At 32.6% G+C, this 17752-nt stretch overlaps 1 pseudogene; it reads left to right on the top strand.

The window, feature by feature from the left end:
• The window catches only part of LOC100687040, a 41847-nt pseudogene extending 25736 nt beyond the window's left edge, over positions 1–16111 (top strand).
• Positions 16112–17752: the final 1641 nt, after the last annotated feature.

The raw sequence follows: 17752 nt of genomic DNA, 5'->3' as shown, positions 1-17752 counted from the left end.
AAGAATACTCTATCCAGTAAGACTATGATTCAAAATAGGAGAGTTTCCCAAAGTTTAAAAGAATCCATCAGCACTAAACCAGCCTTTAAGAAGTGTTAAAGGAGATTCTAAGTGGAACAGAAAGACTATAAGTAGATGTAAGAAAAATAGGAAACACAAGAGCAGTGATATTAAAATAACTCTAAAAATTCATCAGTGTGGCGGCTGGATGGCTCAGGTGGTTAAGCATCTACCTTCAGTTCAAGTCATGATCTTATGGTCCTGGGATGGCACCCCACATCAGGCTCCCTGTTCAGTGGGGAGTCTGCTTCTCCCTCTCCCTCTGGCCCTGCTCCTGTTCTTTCCTTCTCTCTCTCTCTATCTCTATCTCTCTCTCTCTCTCTCTCTCTCTCTCAAATAAATAAAATCTTTCTAAAAATTCATCAAGGAAAAAAAATAAAAATAAAAATAAAAAAAATAAAAATTCATCAAGGGTTCATAAAATAAAAGGATGTAAAATATGACACTATAAACCTAAAACACAGTGGGAGGAGGTAAAAAATGGGTTTAAACTTAAGCAACCATCAACTTAATATAAACTGCTATGTGAAGATGATGTTATATACAAACCTAATGGTAACCACAAATCAAAAACCAGTAATAGAGGTGCCTGGCTGATTCAGTCAGTGCATGTGACTCTTGTTCTCAGAGTCATGAGTTTAAGATCCACGTTGGATATCGAGCTTACTTAAAAAAAAAAAAAAAAGTAATAGATGCAAAAAAATAAAGAGAAAGGAATCCAAGCTTATCACTTAGGATATCTGGAGAAAATTATGAGAGAAAACAGCAACAGAAGAAAGGAATAAAGAAGAACTAAAACAACCTTAAAACAAGTTAAAAAATCGCAATAAGTGCATAACTACCAACAATTACTTTAAATGTAAAAGGGACTAAACACTCCCACCAAAAGACATAGGATGAAGGAATAAAAAGCAAGGCCCATGTACATGCTATCTACAAGAGATTCATTTCAGACCTAAGACACATGCAGATTGAAAGTAAAGGAATGGAAAAGTATTTATCATATCATGTAAGTGGAAGTGAAAAGAAAGCCAGGGTGGCAATACTTATATTGAACAAAATAGACTTTAAATAAAAGACTGTATAAGAGACAAAGAAGGATACAATATAAAAATAAAGGGAATAATCCAGCAAGAAGTTATAATAATTAATAAATATTAATTCATCCAATATGGGAGCACCAAATATATAAAGTACCTAATAACGAATATAAAGGAAGTAATCTATAGTAATAGAAGAATAGTAAGAGACTTTAACACCCCAATTATATCAATGGATAGATTACCCAACCAGAAAACCAATAAGGAAAGAGTGGCTTTGAACGACACATTGGGTAGGATGGATCTAACAGATACATTCACAACATTCTTTCCTAAAACAGTGAAGCAAACATTCTCTTCAAGTGCATATGAAGCATTCTCCAGGACAGACTACATGTCATGCTTCAAAACAACTCTCAATAAATTCAAAAAGACTGAATTTTGCATCTCTTCTGACCTTAATGCTATGAAACTAGAAATCAATCATAAGAAAAAATCTGGAAGGAGCAAATACCTGGAAGTTGAATAACATGCAACTAAACAATGAATACAGCAACCAAGAAATCAAAGAAGAAATAAAAAACTACATGAAGAAAGATGAAAATAAAAACACAATGGTCCATTTTTGAGACGCAGCAAAAACTATTGTAAGAGGGAATTTTATAGCAAAATAGGCTGACCTCAAAAAGCAAGAAAATCTCAGATAAACAACCTACACCTACACCTAAAGGAGCTAACAAAACAACAAACAAAACCCAAAAGCGTAGAAGGAAGAAAATAATAAAGATTAGAGTAGAAATAAACAAACTAGAAATTAACAATAAAAAAAACCAATACAACAAATCAATGAAATTAGGAGATGATTCTTTGAATAGGTGAACAAAATCGATCAACATTTAGCCACCCGTCAAAAGAGAGAGAGAAAGAGAGCATTCAAAATCACAAAGGAAGAGGACAAAGAACAACCAACACCACAGAAATGCAAAGGACTCAAAGAATACCATGAAAAATTATATGCAACTAATTGGACAACCTAGAAGAAACATAAATTCCTAGAAATCTATAACTTCCAAAGCTGGATCAGGAAGAAATAGAAAATTTGAACAGACTCATTACCACCAATGAAATTCAATAAGTAATCAAAAAACTCCCAACAAACTAAAGTCCAGGACCAGATGGCTTCACAGGTGAATTCTACCAAATATTTAAAGAAGAGTTAGTACTTATTCTTTTCAAACTAACCCAAAAATAGAAAAGGAAGGAAAATTTCCAAATTCATTCTATGAGTCCAGAATTACCCTGATACCAAAATCAGATAGACATTAAAAAAAAAATATATATATATATATATAGGCCAATACCTCTGATGAACATAGATGCAAAAATCCTCAACAAAATACTATCAAACTAAATCCAATAATAAATTCAAAAAAAATCATTCACCATGATTAAGTGGGAGTTATCTTGGGATGATGCAAAGGTGGTTCAATACTCACAAATCAATCAACATCATATATCGCATCAACAAGAAAAAGAATTAAAAACCATGTGATCATCTCAATAGATGCAGAAAAAGCATTTAATAAAGTATAGCATACATTCAAATTTAAAGCCTCAACAAAATAGGTTGAGAGGGAACATACCTCAACATAATAAAGGCCATCTATGAAAAACACATAGATAAGATCATACCAATGGTAAAAAACGATAGCTTTTCCTTTAAGAGAGGAACAAGATAAGGATGTCCACTCTCACCACTTTTATTCAACATAATACTGAAGTCCTAGCCAGACCAACCAGACAAGAAAAAGAAAGAAAAGGCATCCAAATTAGTAAGGAAAAAGTGAAACTTTCACCATTTGCACATGACATGATACTATATATAGAAAACCAGGAAGAGTTCACCAAAAAACTATTAGAACTGATAAATTAATTTAGTAAGTTTGCAGGATATAAAACCAATGTAGAAAAATCTGTTGCATTTCTAGGTATCAATAATAAAGCAGCAAAAAAAGAAATTAAGAAACAGTTTCATTTAAAATTGTGCCAAAGGTAATAAAATGCCTATCAATAAACTTAACCAAGGAGGTGGAAGATCTATAGTCTGAAAACTATACAACAGTGATAAAAGAAATTGAACATGACACAAACAAATGGAAAGATACTCTGTATCTGTCAGTTCAACAAATGGTGCTGGGAAAACTGGACAGCAACATGCTAAAGAAAGAAACTGGACCACTTTCTTATACCACACACAAAAATAAACTCAAAATGGTTTAAAGATCTAAATGTGAGACCTGAAATCACAAAAATCCTAGAAGAGAGCACAGTTGGTAACTTCTCTGATATCAGCTACAGCAACATTTTTCTGGATATGTCTCTAGATAGGGAAACAAAAGCAAAAAATAAACTTTTGGAACTACATCAAAATAAAAAGCTTCTGAACAGTAAAGGAAATAATCAACAAAACTAAAAGACAACTTACTGAATGGGAGAAGATATTTGTAAATGATATATCCAATAAGGGGTTAATATCCAAAATATATTAAAGAATGTATACAACTCAACAACAAAAACCCCCTAAATAATCCAATTTCAAAAGGGTGGAAAAAATGAACAGATACTTCTCCAAGGAAGCCATACAATATGGTCAACAGACACGCAAAAAAGATGCTCCACACTACTCATCATCAAGAAAATGCAAATCAAAACTATAATGAGCTATCACCTCACACCTTTCAGGATCACTAAAATCAACAACACAAGAAACAGTTAAGTGTTGGTGAGGATATGGAGATAAAAGAACCCTCATGCACTGTTGATGGGAATACACACTAGTGCAGTCACTGTGGAAAACAGTATGGAGGTTCCTCAAAAAATTAAAAATAGAACTTCCCTACAATCCAGTAATTGTACAACTGGCTCTTTACCCAAAGAATACAAAAACACTAACTCAAAAGGATATAAACACCCCTATGTTTATTATAGCATGATTTACAATAGCCAAATTATGGAAGCAACCCAAGTATCCATCAATAGATGAATGGATAAAGATTTGGGGTGTGTGTGTGTGTGTATACACATACATAGTTACAATGCAATGAAAAGGAATGAAATCTTGCCATTTGCAACAACATGGATGGAGTCAGAATATAATGTTAAGTGAAATAAGTCAGTCAGAGAAAGACAAATACCATATGATTTCACTCATATGTGGAACTTAGGAAATAAATCACACAAACAAAGGAAAACAGAGAAACAAAGAAACAGACTGAAATATAGAGAACAAACTGATGGTTACCAGCGGAAGGCAGGTGAGCAAATGGGCAAAATAGGTCAAAGGCTTTAAAATCACACCTTTTGAGATTTGCACCAAATAATGTGTAGAACTATTGAATCACTATGTTGTATGCCTGAAAGTAATGTAATGCTGTATCTTGAAAAAAGAGTACACTTATTGTGATGAGCACAAAGTATAAATAGAATTGTTGAGGGCACCTGGGTGGCTCAGTGGTTGAGCATCTGCCTGGGTGGCTCAGTGGTTGAGCATCTGCCATCTGCCATTCTGTCTGCCCCATTCTGTCTCGCATGGGGCTCCTCACAGGGTGCCTACTTCTCCCTCTGCCTATGTCTCTACCTCTCTCTCTGTCTCTGTCTCTCATGAATAAATAAATGAATAAATTAAATTTAAAAAATAATCACTGAATTATTATACTGTGAACCTGAAGCTAATACAACACTGTATATTAATTAAACTTAAGTTTTTAAAAAAAGGAAAAAATGAAAAGAAAGGGAATAAATACCTATAATTTTTTTAAAATTATCTGGCAAATCCAATCAGTAACAAAAACACATAATTCAATGGTCAAAATGGAGGTTTGAGCTTGCTTTTGCTATTTACTGATCAAGTTAATTCCCTAATTACTGATTATAACAATTATTTGGACAGAGTGTAATAGTCTAAATTCTATTTTATCACATTCAAATACAATAAAGTTTCACTGAATCAGAAAAGAATACATCTTGGGATACGTGGGTGGCTCAGTGGTTGAGCAACTGCCTTTGGCTCAGGTCGTGATCCCGGGGTCCTGGGATCAACTCCTGCATTGGGCTCTCTGCAAGGAGCCTACTTCTCCCTCTGCCTATGTCTCTGCCTCTCTCTCTCTCTCTGGTCTCTCATGAATAAATAAATTAAATAAATAAATAAATGACTTTTTAAAAAAGAAAAGAATACATCAAACAATACATACAAGGAAAAAATCTTAGAAAACTCTAAAATATTGGAGTATTATTTATTTTAAATATAGCCTATATAGATAAAGTGCAAATGTCCAATGCAAAATTACAAATGTCACTTGTTTCAAAGTATATGTATCCTAAAGAGAAATGTCTTAAAAAATAGAATATTAATTGCTTCACTCAGAATTTGAAATAACACTGAAGGAATAATTATACTGTTGACCTTTTTTTAAGCTACTAATGTTAGCCTGGTTCTCTTTTATAATTAAAATGCCAAAAATTTGAGAAGGCACAATTTCTATTTTCCTGCTAAATAAAACTGCATGTTGAATCCAAATTAGAAATACCTTTTTAAATGAAGAGACATATGAATGGCTAAAATGTGCCCAAAACTTAATATTCATACTGTATTGTACTATATATGAGAGTAATAGGTTGCTTGCTTCTATTTTAATTAATTTAAATCAAGTATTACTAGATTCCTGTCTACTACCACAACCACTTGAGGAGAAATAGGATAGGGTAATCCTCAAAAGCAATTCTGAGGCTCTGTGAACACTAGATACTATACATTCCGACAGTACTTTTTTGCCTTAAAGTATTTGTTCACCAACGCCACAGTGTGAAACCAGCGGAAGGCAGGGGGTAAACAGGCAAAATAGGTGAAAGGCTTTAAAAGTCTCCAGATCCTCAAATTCTCCAACGTCCTCAGTTGTGAAAATGCCAATTAGGATTTTACACCCAAATGTCTGCAAGTTACCCTACCTGAAAGCTTTTTTTTCTTACTCAAGACCTTGTGGCCGCCATCCTTTGGCTTTCTTCTCACAAAGCTTAAACCAAAAACGGGCCTAAAATATCCTTTTCTAAGTCCATTCTGTTAGGCATCACTTTAGCTTTGTCTCTCCAAAACTTGAGTTCTCCAAAACTCAAATGGCAAGGGGAGAAAAAAAGAAATGTAAAAAAGACTTCCCTCCTTCCTGAAATGCCCTAAATCTCACACTTGATGTTTCTTTCCTCTTAGTCCTCACTTTCATCCCTCTTGGACTCCAAGATGAAGAGAATTTTCTGAAATGGAAGGACCATTAGGTTCTCAACTACACTAACAGATTACAGTTGAGTAAAAAGAAACAAATAGCTAAATCTGCCATTGTCACAATTCATTAATCACTCATTTATGCTTTCTAATAAAAAACCTCAATCCCCAAGTAAAAAAAAAGTATTTTTAAGTTACTGAGAAATTAACTATCTTTGATTATATCAAAACAATATCAGAGAAAGAAAATTGGAAACCTTGATCTCTCCATAGAGTATATGACCTAGACTACCACTACACTCCTGACCCCTGTATCCATTGTTTATATAGCTTTTGTAAGTTAGGAAATTTGGTTAAAGAAGATCAATTCATGACTAATTTCTGGAGAAAACCAAGTTATTTAATATTATTGTTGCTGTAGTGGTACTAAAAAAAGTCAAAGAAGGTATATCCAACACTCACCTTAGTCATAAAAAAAAAAAAAAAAAAAAAAGCCACTTTAAAAAGACCCACAAAATGTCTAGCCTTCACCAATGTAACTTCCAAGTGTGTCTTCCCAGATAAAATGACTGCAAATTAAATTAAATATCTTACAGACCAGGGCTATTAAAGTTGTGTGGTGCCTATCAAAAATGATTTTTTTATTTGAAGTTTATCTGTGGTACTCCCAGAAATAGCTAGAATTAAAACTATTTTTACTGTATGAAGATAAAATGAGATGATTTGTATATAGAAAAATGCTAGTTTTTGTATTCCTTAAATCAACAAATATTTCATATTTAACAAGAAAAAATAACCAATAATTTAAAAATAAGATTATTTCAATGTAGTTTTGAATTCTAAATCATTTTTGGATGGACATTTTCCTATGAGAATGTGCATGCAATATAGGTCTAGTGAGAATTAAGACATTTATAGTAATTTTTGCAATTATGATGAATAAATAATAATTTCTGTACTTTGAAGATATAGTAGGGAATTCTGTGATGTGGTAATAACAGAGAAGGAAGGACTTAGGTTTACAATTCATTCAAACACATCATCATAATTATAAATTAAAAAGAAAGTCTAGGGGCACCTGGGTGGCTCAGTCAGTTAAGCATCCAACTCTCGATTTCTGCTCAGGTCATGATCTCAGGGTCATGAAATCCAGCCCCACCTCAGTCTCTGCTCTCCGCACAGAGTCTCCTTGTCCCTCTCCCTCTGTTCCTCCCCCCAACCCCCCACCCCACTCATGGTCTCCCTCTCTCTCTAGAATAAATAAATAACACCTAAAAATAAATAAAAAGAAAGTCTTGACCATGTCCCTATTTTGTCCTTTAGAAATTATCTGATTTGTCAAAATACCATTGTTATTGACCTTCACACTAGCATTAAAATTAGCAGCTTCAAAAAAAAAAAAAATTAGCAGCTTCATCTAAGCATGATTAATGTTTAATAAAAAGGAGGTCTGTACTGTCTTCACCAGTGTATCTAATAAACATATTCAAGACAAAGAAAAGATATTAAACCTTTCCTTTATTTTAATGTTGATTAGTAATTATTTTTTATCTTTTTTTTTGCTTGTTTGGCAAATTAGATCTTAAAACATGGCACATCTTCACCCATTCAAATATATTTTCCAGTAAATACACATTTACTGTGAAAATTACTTCAATTATTTTTTAGTTTCTTTAAATTCTGCCTTTGTCTTTGAAGAACATGCAAGTCCCTTTTAGTATTAATCTGTTTAAAGGATTACCCTCCCACATATTTTCTAATAAAATCATCTGTAAGCTTCTTCGAGCTTCCATCTTAACTAAAGCTGCATCTATAGTGACAAAATTGCTTGAATGAGTTGGCCAGTTAGAATAATTTGGTGTGTGTCTTTTGTAACTCAACCAATCAGTTTATAATTTATAGGTAAATTTTTAAGTAGAAATATGAAGCCTGTGCCTACCATATGAAAAGAAAAAGAACATGGAGGCAATATGATTTTTATCCCAATAATGCAGGTATAATTATAAGGGAAATCCTGAGTTATTCAAGTAAAAACCTCTTTTTACTTTATTCTTAAGAGATACATAAAATTATGTAAGCATATCTTTAAGAAAGTTCCATGAGTATGGAAGATATGGAAGTAATGATTCCTAGAGGGAGCTGTTTTCCTTCACCATGCTTTTAAATCTTAAATATGATGAGGTAACAGATATTAAGACTATATATACAACCATCAAAGAAACAATATAACATGATGCCTTTCTAATACCTGCAATTTAAAACACAAAACATAAAAAAAAAAAATCTGCTTCAGCCATCTTTAAAGTACTTATTAAAAGTAGCAAACCAGTTAAAACCTTGAACTTGAGATAAAACCAAATGGTTTGAGGAAAAAAAAATGCTTTAATGGTCTATTGATTTTAAGTCAAAGTAAAAGGCATAAGGAATAAGAAAAAAACTGCACATATAGGATTAAATGAACATTTTCAAATTTTGCACTGAATTAAAACTTAGAATATATTCAAAGGAGTTTAGATTTTTCATTTAAATTCATCATATTAGTTTAAGCCCAGCCTTACTCCTCTGCATATCTTTTCTTTCTTCCTTGTGAATGAATTGGTTAGAAGAATGCCGCATCCAATCTGATTAGCTAGTAGATAAGTAATATGAAAACTGATTTAAAGTCTCTTCCACTAGAGATGTCAAAACAGATGTTACTTTCCTACAGGATGACAGCACTGGGCCTCAGATGTCAAACATAATTAAAAATTTTATTTTCAAATGTACTCCGCAATTTATACATACTGAAAGTATGTCTTACCTTTTGAACTTCTAGAGTGCTGTGCTCTGCAAAATGGGAGAGGCTTTATTTTACTTGAGACTCAAATGGGAGTGAAATCATTTCATCAATCGGTACCCAGAGGTTTCCTTCAGGATTTGGCATGAAAAGACTGGCATTTCATTAAAACATGCTGACAATTGAAAGAGCAATTCTAGCAGGACTGATTTCTCTCACCTTCCTATCTATGACTATGAAGGTTTTCTCCCAGTAGATTATCCAAATTAGAGAATAAATTAAGGTGTCTTTCTTTTTGTGATGATATCAACTCATTTCATTCTTTGAAAGAGTAGAGGGTCAGAAGTTGCATGCTACTCATTTTATTTCGTATTTACTAAGTTTCTCCCAAAGTCCTTCTTCCCTTGGCAATAGAAGTAATAAAATACCTGTTGAGGGAACAGTTCCTTTGACTTTTTATGATACAAACTCAAAACAGATGGAAAGTTAAGAACTCACCATATATTTCATAGAATATCACCAGAGATTCGTACCCTTATAGGGAAAATGCAGAATTCCAAAAGCATGGCTACTCCAAAGAAGGTTCTCTGCCTCCACATCCCTAACATGTTATCTGAGGAGCCTTGACCCACCCATAACCATAGTCAAAAACCCTACATTTGCCCTTGGGTGTATTTGGTTATTCACATGTGTACCTCCTTTATTACAGAATAAGTTTCCTGAGGGCAAGGAAAACATTTTCATGTTTTTATCAATTACAGAAGATTCAAGATGCCTTGGCACATAAGTGACTTTCAGTCTAAAATCAGTTCTGAATCAATTTAGTTGGAGGTCAGAAACCCTTGCACTAAGAACATGTACTTCTAAAGACTAGGGCAGTGCAGTAGTAACTCAGAGCAGCAGACTGGACACTCAGCTGCTCGCTACTACTTACTAGCCATGTAGTTTGGCTAAGTTCTATCTCAACACTAAACCTCTGTTTCTCCATATGTAATATGTAATATGGTTATTGTGAGGATTAAATGAAGTGATGTGCCTAATATCAGAAAAATGCCTGGCATATGGATAAGCATTCAATAAATACAAGCTACCACTGTCGCCTTCCCTTAAATGTGTCATTGATGTGATAACCTATTGAAAGACTCATCAACGCAATGTCAGTAATTAGGAGTTAGTTTCTCCTGTGCCACCTAGGTATATGCATAAATATTTGTTCAAAAGATCTCCAGGTAGTGGAATTTCAGGCAGTGATTACTTTGAGCTTAGGAATTTGAAGTTACCTGTTGGAAATCTAAGTGATGTAGCAAACTTCATCATTCTGGATTTCAGAGATTTGCTAGTGTTTGGAAGAGTTTCAGGGAAACTTTCTTCTAGGTGCTTCTCGAAAACTGACCCCAGAAATGTCCACTTCATACTAGCTCCTATAGAACCTCTGCCCCTTCTCTAGACATGCATACCGGAGTTTCCTCTAAACCTAATTATTTCCAGAGGACTTAGGGTGTTTCTTAGTAGTAAACTAAATTCCAACTAGTCTTTTTCCTGATTTTAAAATTACCCTCTTGGAGTCCACTGTTAAATATGTCTGCTGCTGGTTTCTGATGCTCCTTAGTCCACTTAGGGAGCTTCCTTCTATTCTTATGTTACTAAAAGCATTTATTAGAAGTAGACACTGAATCTTATCAACTGCATTTTGGGGACAACTATCATGCTTTTACCTGTTACTAGAGTAATTGTAGTAATGGACTATCTAACATCAAGCCACAAGTGCACTCAGGCACGAGGGGATTTTGGTAATGGTGTATATTCCAATATACTACTGCATTCTATTTCATACTACTTTAAGATTTTTTTACATTGATATTCCCAAGTAAAATTGGAATAGGGCATAGTTTTCTTTTTTTGGATTATCATAGTCAAATATAAGTATCAATATTATGATGGTTTTTAAAAACAAGTCAGAAGATTTCCTCATTCTCTAATATTGCAAAAGACTTATTATCAAGGTTATCTTTTACCTGAATATTTAAAATAAATCACCCATAAAATCATCTCAGTTCATTATTCCTGAGGTACCGTTTTACACAATGTTTCTAATTCCTATTGATATTTGTCAATTGTGTTTTTTCTTGAACCAATCTGGGTATTTTTATTTTTCTATTTCTTTGCATAGTTTTCATTAACATTTTCAAAGTTATTATTATACAATTGAAAATTTTATTTTATAAATCTTATTTCCTCTTTATCTACAGTTATTTTTCCTTACTCATTTTCTACATATGTATATTTGTAGTTTTTTTTTAAAAATTCTAATCTTGATTAACCTAGTGAATTGTTCATTTTTCATCTTTCATATTTTAGACCAGATCTGTGCCTAATTTATTAATATTATTTTTATCAATCTTACCTTTTCTACCTAATAAAAAAATCTGCAACTATTTTCACTTAATATTTTCTTCTTTCTTTTTAGTTAATATTTTCCTCTACTTTCCTTAGTTTTATTTCATTGATTTCTGTATGTACCTTTGGTTCTTTCTTGCTTTCTTTAGACTTATTTTGTCTCTTTTAACTTCTGAAATTGGATGCTTAATTCATTGAGCATAAAACAATATGTTTTATGTTTTATATACTTGTTTTATATACTGAAGATGTCAAAAGTTATAAATATTATGATAAACAGTGCTTTCATTCTCATTAATTCATATTTTGCTTTTCTATTTAGGAGTTGTTTTGGAGAAGTTTTAAAATGTTTATATTTATTTTCTAAATGTTTGAAAAGTTTATATTTTTCTAAATATTATTTACTCTTCTAAATACTTAAAAATAATTTTCATGGTTTATTTCTTTTTTGATCATGGACTTCTAATTTTTATTCCACTGTGATCAGAAGACATGGTTGCACTCTTTCCAATCTAAAATATTTATTAAGATTTTCGGTTTTTTAAAGATTTTATTTATTTATTTATTTATTTATTTATTTATTTATTTATTTTTATTTATTTATTTAAGAGAGAAAGAGCACACACAAGCTAGCAGAGGGAGAAGCAGAGGGAGAGGTAGAGGTACATAATCCCCAGCAGACTCCATGCACTGGGTGTGCAGTCTCACAAGAAGCTTGATCCTACAACCCTGAAGTCATGACTGAAGTAGAAACCAAGAGTTGGACACTTAACTGACTGAGACACCCAGGAGCCCCATTAAGGTTTTCTTTGTGCCCGAACACATGGTCATTTTTGTAAATGTTTCATAGCCCTTAAAACTAGTTGATTTCTGTTTAAAGGGGATTAAGTATGGTACATTTTATTAATTAATATATTTATTATAATTGTTCAAATCATTCTGTCCCCTTCTTAAATCTTCTTGTTCTTCAAGCCCAAGTTACTGATGTAATATAGCTTTCTATGAACAAGAATGCAATTATCATTATTTGAATAAAAGCTATATAAGATGAAAACAAAAACACTAATTATATGCTAACAAAAATGGCAAGAAAAAAAGAAAACAAAAATAGGCATTTGCTAATTCCTCATCTTTTACAAGAGGACGGTCAATAGAGGTCATTTCATTTCTCAAGCTGTAAAATAAGAATATTTAAATTAATGGATATAATTACTGTAGACCTAAAAATATGCTTCCGTATGTATTTTCAAGTTACTGAGATATGATGGAAGAGTTGGGAGGGGGCACAAAGGAAACAGATATGATATACCAACAGAAAGGAAACAATACAGCAAGAAAACCAAAAATAGAATCATACATAAACACTGATTCAAGTGAATTAAGTCAAAACATCTTTCATAGAAATGAGGGTAAGAGAGATAAAAACCACTCTTTAGAAGAAATTGACTCCTAAATTGAAAGAGGTAAAACAAGTTCCAGCCATACACTGTATACAAGATGATATAAAACAATGTAATTCATAGTTTGAATATAAAAGAGTAGGCCAGGGAAAATCAGAAGTACACAAACAAAAAGAGAACAAATATAGCAATATCAATGTTGGGTAAAATAAACACAACATATAGAACATTAAACAAAACAAAGTTATTCTTTTTTGATGAAGGTTTCCTTGTTCAGGCAAGTTTCTTAGAAAGAACACATGGGTGATATATTTTAGGATTCCTTGCATATTTTTTATTTTTAGATTACCTTCACACATGAATGAAAACATGGCTGCTATGAAATATTGGGGTCACAGTAGCTTACCCATAGGACTCTTTATGTATTGCTTGGTTGACTACTGGTATCACATGTCCCCAAGAATATATTGAAGCCAGCTTGAATTATGTTTTTTTCCTAACATTTTAATTAATGTGTATCTTCTGCTTGGATACTGCATCTTTACAGCATAATTTTGTTGTTGATTTATATAACATGCCTGGTGTATATTACTGCCATTAATCCTTGGAACAACTCTAGGATATTGAGGTTTACTTCATCTCATTCAAAGCAATCATCTCTAGTCTTAGTGATAGGAAGGCAGACTATGGTATTTTGATAAATAACCTTAAACTGTTCTACCTATACAGTCAATTTTTAGACAAATTCCATGAAATTTTCTTAAACTCTGCTGTTGATATAAAGATCTTCTTGATATTACATTTTATCAGATTTCATAATATCAAGCTTATATAAATATATCAAGATAAGACTTAGGACATACCATTCCAAAAGCAAGTTCTTATAGACCAATTAAATCCTCCCAGATGCCTGGGTGGCTCAGGGAGTGATCCTGATCCTGGGATCAAGTCCCACATCAGGCTCCCTGCAAAGAGCCTGCTTCTCCTTCTGCCTACATCTCTACCTCTCTCTATGTATCTCCTGAATAAATAAATAAAATCTTAAAAAAAAATCTTCCAAAAGATTTTCATCATTCTCTTTAAATATTATGATGTATCCAAACATACAGAAAATTACAGTATAACATAACGAATACCCATGTAACCACAATCCAGGATTAATAATGTGCTAAAGCATCTTGCTATCTTTGCTTTAGATCATTCTAAAATTATTATTAAGAAGCTAATCATTCCAGACTTTAAGTCCCCCTCATACACCTCTCGGGTCTCATTCTCCTCTCTCTTTATTCAGAGACAACTACCATCCACCTCATCTGGGTTTCTGCACTTTATTACATATGTTTATATGCATATTAAGTTTTCATTTTCAGATCTTTATTAATATATATAGTCGCATGCTGTACTTTGTATACACAACATTTTATTTTGGAAATCTATCACTTTTGAAACACTTTAACACAATAGAAAAACTAATGTCTGAGAAGCTGAAAAGAATGTGGGTTCTCTATTTTTATGGTCAGGAACTATAAGCATCAGGTCTCACACATATCTCATATCTATTAGATCAAACTTGTTAACTGAATTGTTCAAACTTGCATCCGTGAAAACATTCTGTCTGTGTGATTTATTGGTTACTAAAAAAAGGCATATGCAAATCTCCTGCCATAACTATGGATTAATTGAATTCTCTTTATAACTCTGTCCATTTTTGCTTTAAATATTATTTTTACAAAAATTTTTTTCTGATGAGAACTTTTAAGACATACCATCATAGCAACTTTCAAATATAGAATACAGCACTGTAAATTATAGTCACCATACTGTATACTACATCCTTAAGACTTATCTGATGACTGGAAGTTTGTACCTTTTGACTATCTCCATCCTTTAAATATTTAATATTTAAATATGCTTTAAATATTGGGAGGTTTTGATACATACATAAAACTTAATTTTATTGCTTCTTGGTGGAATATTCCTTTTATCTCTATGTTGCAATCTTTTTCATCCCTATTAATGCTTTGCATGTTAAATATTTTTTGTTTGTTAATCAATAAGCATTTATTTGACTAGTATTTTCTAGTATGTCCTTTCCAGAAATTTACCTTTCTGGATCATGATATAATGTTTTGTGTCTAGTTATAAATAAAGTATATCTGCACAGTGTTTTTTGACCAAGTCAAGTCTCTTTTACATACGTGAATTTAATATATTTATTTTTGTAATGACCCAGATCACTAAGGCACTTCCCAGTCTATAAATAGTCTTTCTAGCCTCTATTTCAAGAACTAATCAACACTTGATGGGTCTCAGCTTTATGCAAGAAGCTCAGTTCCAGCTCCCTACCACACACAAGCCTAGATTTTAGCTCTGATTTGAGTCCAGGTCTTGGAACCTTAGCAGCTGTAGCACATGTTCAGTTCTAAAGCCATTCAGCTTTGCTTCCCTCACTTGCAACTATGGCTTTATAATCTTTATTACTAGTTCCTAGAGCCTTTCCTAATGCTTTCAAGAATTGACGTGTATTTTTGAAAGTTTATGGTTAAATATATCAACATGTGTTTTAGATAAGAGTATGATTTTCTACATTAGCTTAGCACACCATATTGATCAGAAACCTAATATACAATTCTTTGTTACACAGTTGTAAACAAAGTTCAAACACCTAAGCCTTGATGACTTTAGGGGGAAATATTGGTGCTTTTCTTCTATCCTTTGGACTTTACCTTTGTGTGTCCTACAAAAATTGTTGCTTTAGTGACAAAGCCAGTGAATTTCATTATGTTAACTGTGAAGCTGTTGCAGTTTCGATGTATTCCCACTTCCCACCAACCTTGCCTGGCTAAATACACCAATGAATAATAGCAGTTTGGGCCATATGAACATCACAGTCTTGTCAGATTTCCTGAGACTATGGTGTGCTGTTAGAAGAACCTGGTGTTGCTCTAAGAGATCTCTTCATAATTGATCCCAATGAGGTCATCCAGTATTTGAACACCAATGATCTCCCAGTGGACCAAAATATGGAAGAGACTCTGCTTGGTGAAGGCATTCCAGTTTGTGAAACCAATAGAGAAGTCAGCCCAGCAAACTGAACATGATATTCTCCTACAATCAAGCCAAATTCAACTGCTTCCAAAGATACTTTCAGAAGGTAAATCAGTAGATCATCTGATGCGTGCCTACAGCTTCTCACATCAGAAAAGAACCACAGTTGGAACTCACTTTTAGCATTTGAAAGATGCTAAATTTTCTTCTTGAATTTTCTTCTTGAATTCTTTGTACTAAACTGAATTCTCTATTAGGATAACAATGATCATAGTTTTAAGATGTTAACATTAACAGTCTACTTTAACTCTTATAATCAATGTATATGTACTTAAAATAAATGTAAATCATGTTTTTAAAAAAACACAATGGAAAGTGACTTTAAAAATAATGCATGTTTCTAATCCTGGAGATTAATATAGTTATTTTATTTATTTGCTAGCTGGATTAGGGTCTACATACAACTCTAGATATTGATTGGCCATAATTATAAAGGACATTTATTGAATCCAGGAATTGCATTTTGAAATCATTGTAATTATTTTCTTTTCTGAAGTGCTCAATGTAAAGTACATAATAAACATATCTTAAAAGAAAACAAGTATTTAATGAAATCCTAATTAAATTCATAGTATACTTTTTATGGAACTTAAAAAACTGATTCTAAAAATCATATGGTTATATAAGGGATCCAGAGAATCCAAGAAAATTTTGAAGAAGAACAAAGTTGGAGGATTTACAGCATCAATTTAAGATTTACTATAAATATACAGTAAATAAAACAGTTTGGTATTGATGCAAGAGAAATAGGTCAACAGAAAAGAGAGTCCAAAAGAATATCACATACATATATAATATCAATAATTTTTGACCAATACTATTCAATGGTTGGGGAATTGGTCTTCTCAATAAATTATTCTGAAACAACTACATAGCTGAGAGAACCTTTACACTTATATACAAAAATTAGTGATTAATGTATAAGGTTTAATGTACAGGCTAAAATCTAAAGCCTTTAAGAGAATTTTTTCGAGAACTTTGGATGGGTGATAAATCATTGGGCAGTATGCAAAAAGCACTAAACATAAAAGAAAAAAAGTTAAATTGGACTTCATTAAAATGAAAATCATTTCCCCACACACACAAAAAATACTGTTAAGAACAAATCACAAACTTAGTAAAAAAAAGTTTCTGTATATTGATCCAACAAAGAATTCATATTCAGAATATATAAAGAACTAGTATATATCATTTTAAAAAGACATTCAATTTTCAAACGAGCAAAAGAACTGAATAGACAGTACACAAAAGAAGATATATAATGGCCAATAAACAAGAAAACGTACTTAACATCATTACTCACGCTCCCTGTGGCTGGAGGTCTGTGAGGCACATCTCATTGCTACCTTAGTCCAACTCTTATCCCATGTCCACAGGCCTCTCTTCCTAAGGAAAAATCCAAAAGAGGAAGGTCAGTGGCATGAACCACAGCCCCATAACAGTGTTGATCTTAGGATCATATTGTCACAAATGTTCTCACTTCTTCATTTTCCATTTACATTCTTCTCACTCTCAGGTATCACCTCAGCTGACCTAAGTGGTAGTGTGATCCAAACCCTCAAAGGACACCACTACAGGAATAAAAAGACAAGCCACAAGGTAGGTGGGAAATGATGTTCTTAACACATGAAACTGACAAAAGGCTTATACCTAGAATATATAAAGAAATTCTAAAAACTAGTAAGAAAAAGACAGACAA

The sequence above is a fragment of the Canis lupus genome, chromosome 14 (assembly GCF_011100685.1).
Source record: "Canis lupus familiaris isolate Mischka breed German Shepherd chromosome 14, alternate assembly UU_Cfam_GSD_1.0, whole genome shotgun sequence".
Lineage (NCBI taxonomy): Eukaryota > Metazoa > Chordata > Mammalia > Carnivora > Canidae > Canis > Canis lupus.
The sequence above is the reverse complement of the archived record's forward strand: the minus strand, read 5'-3'. Positions and strand labels throughout refer to the sequence as shown.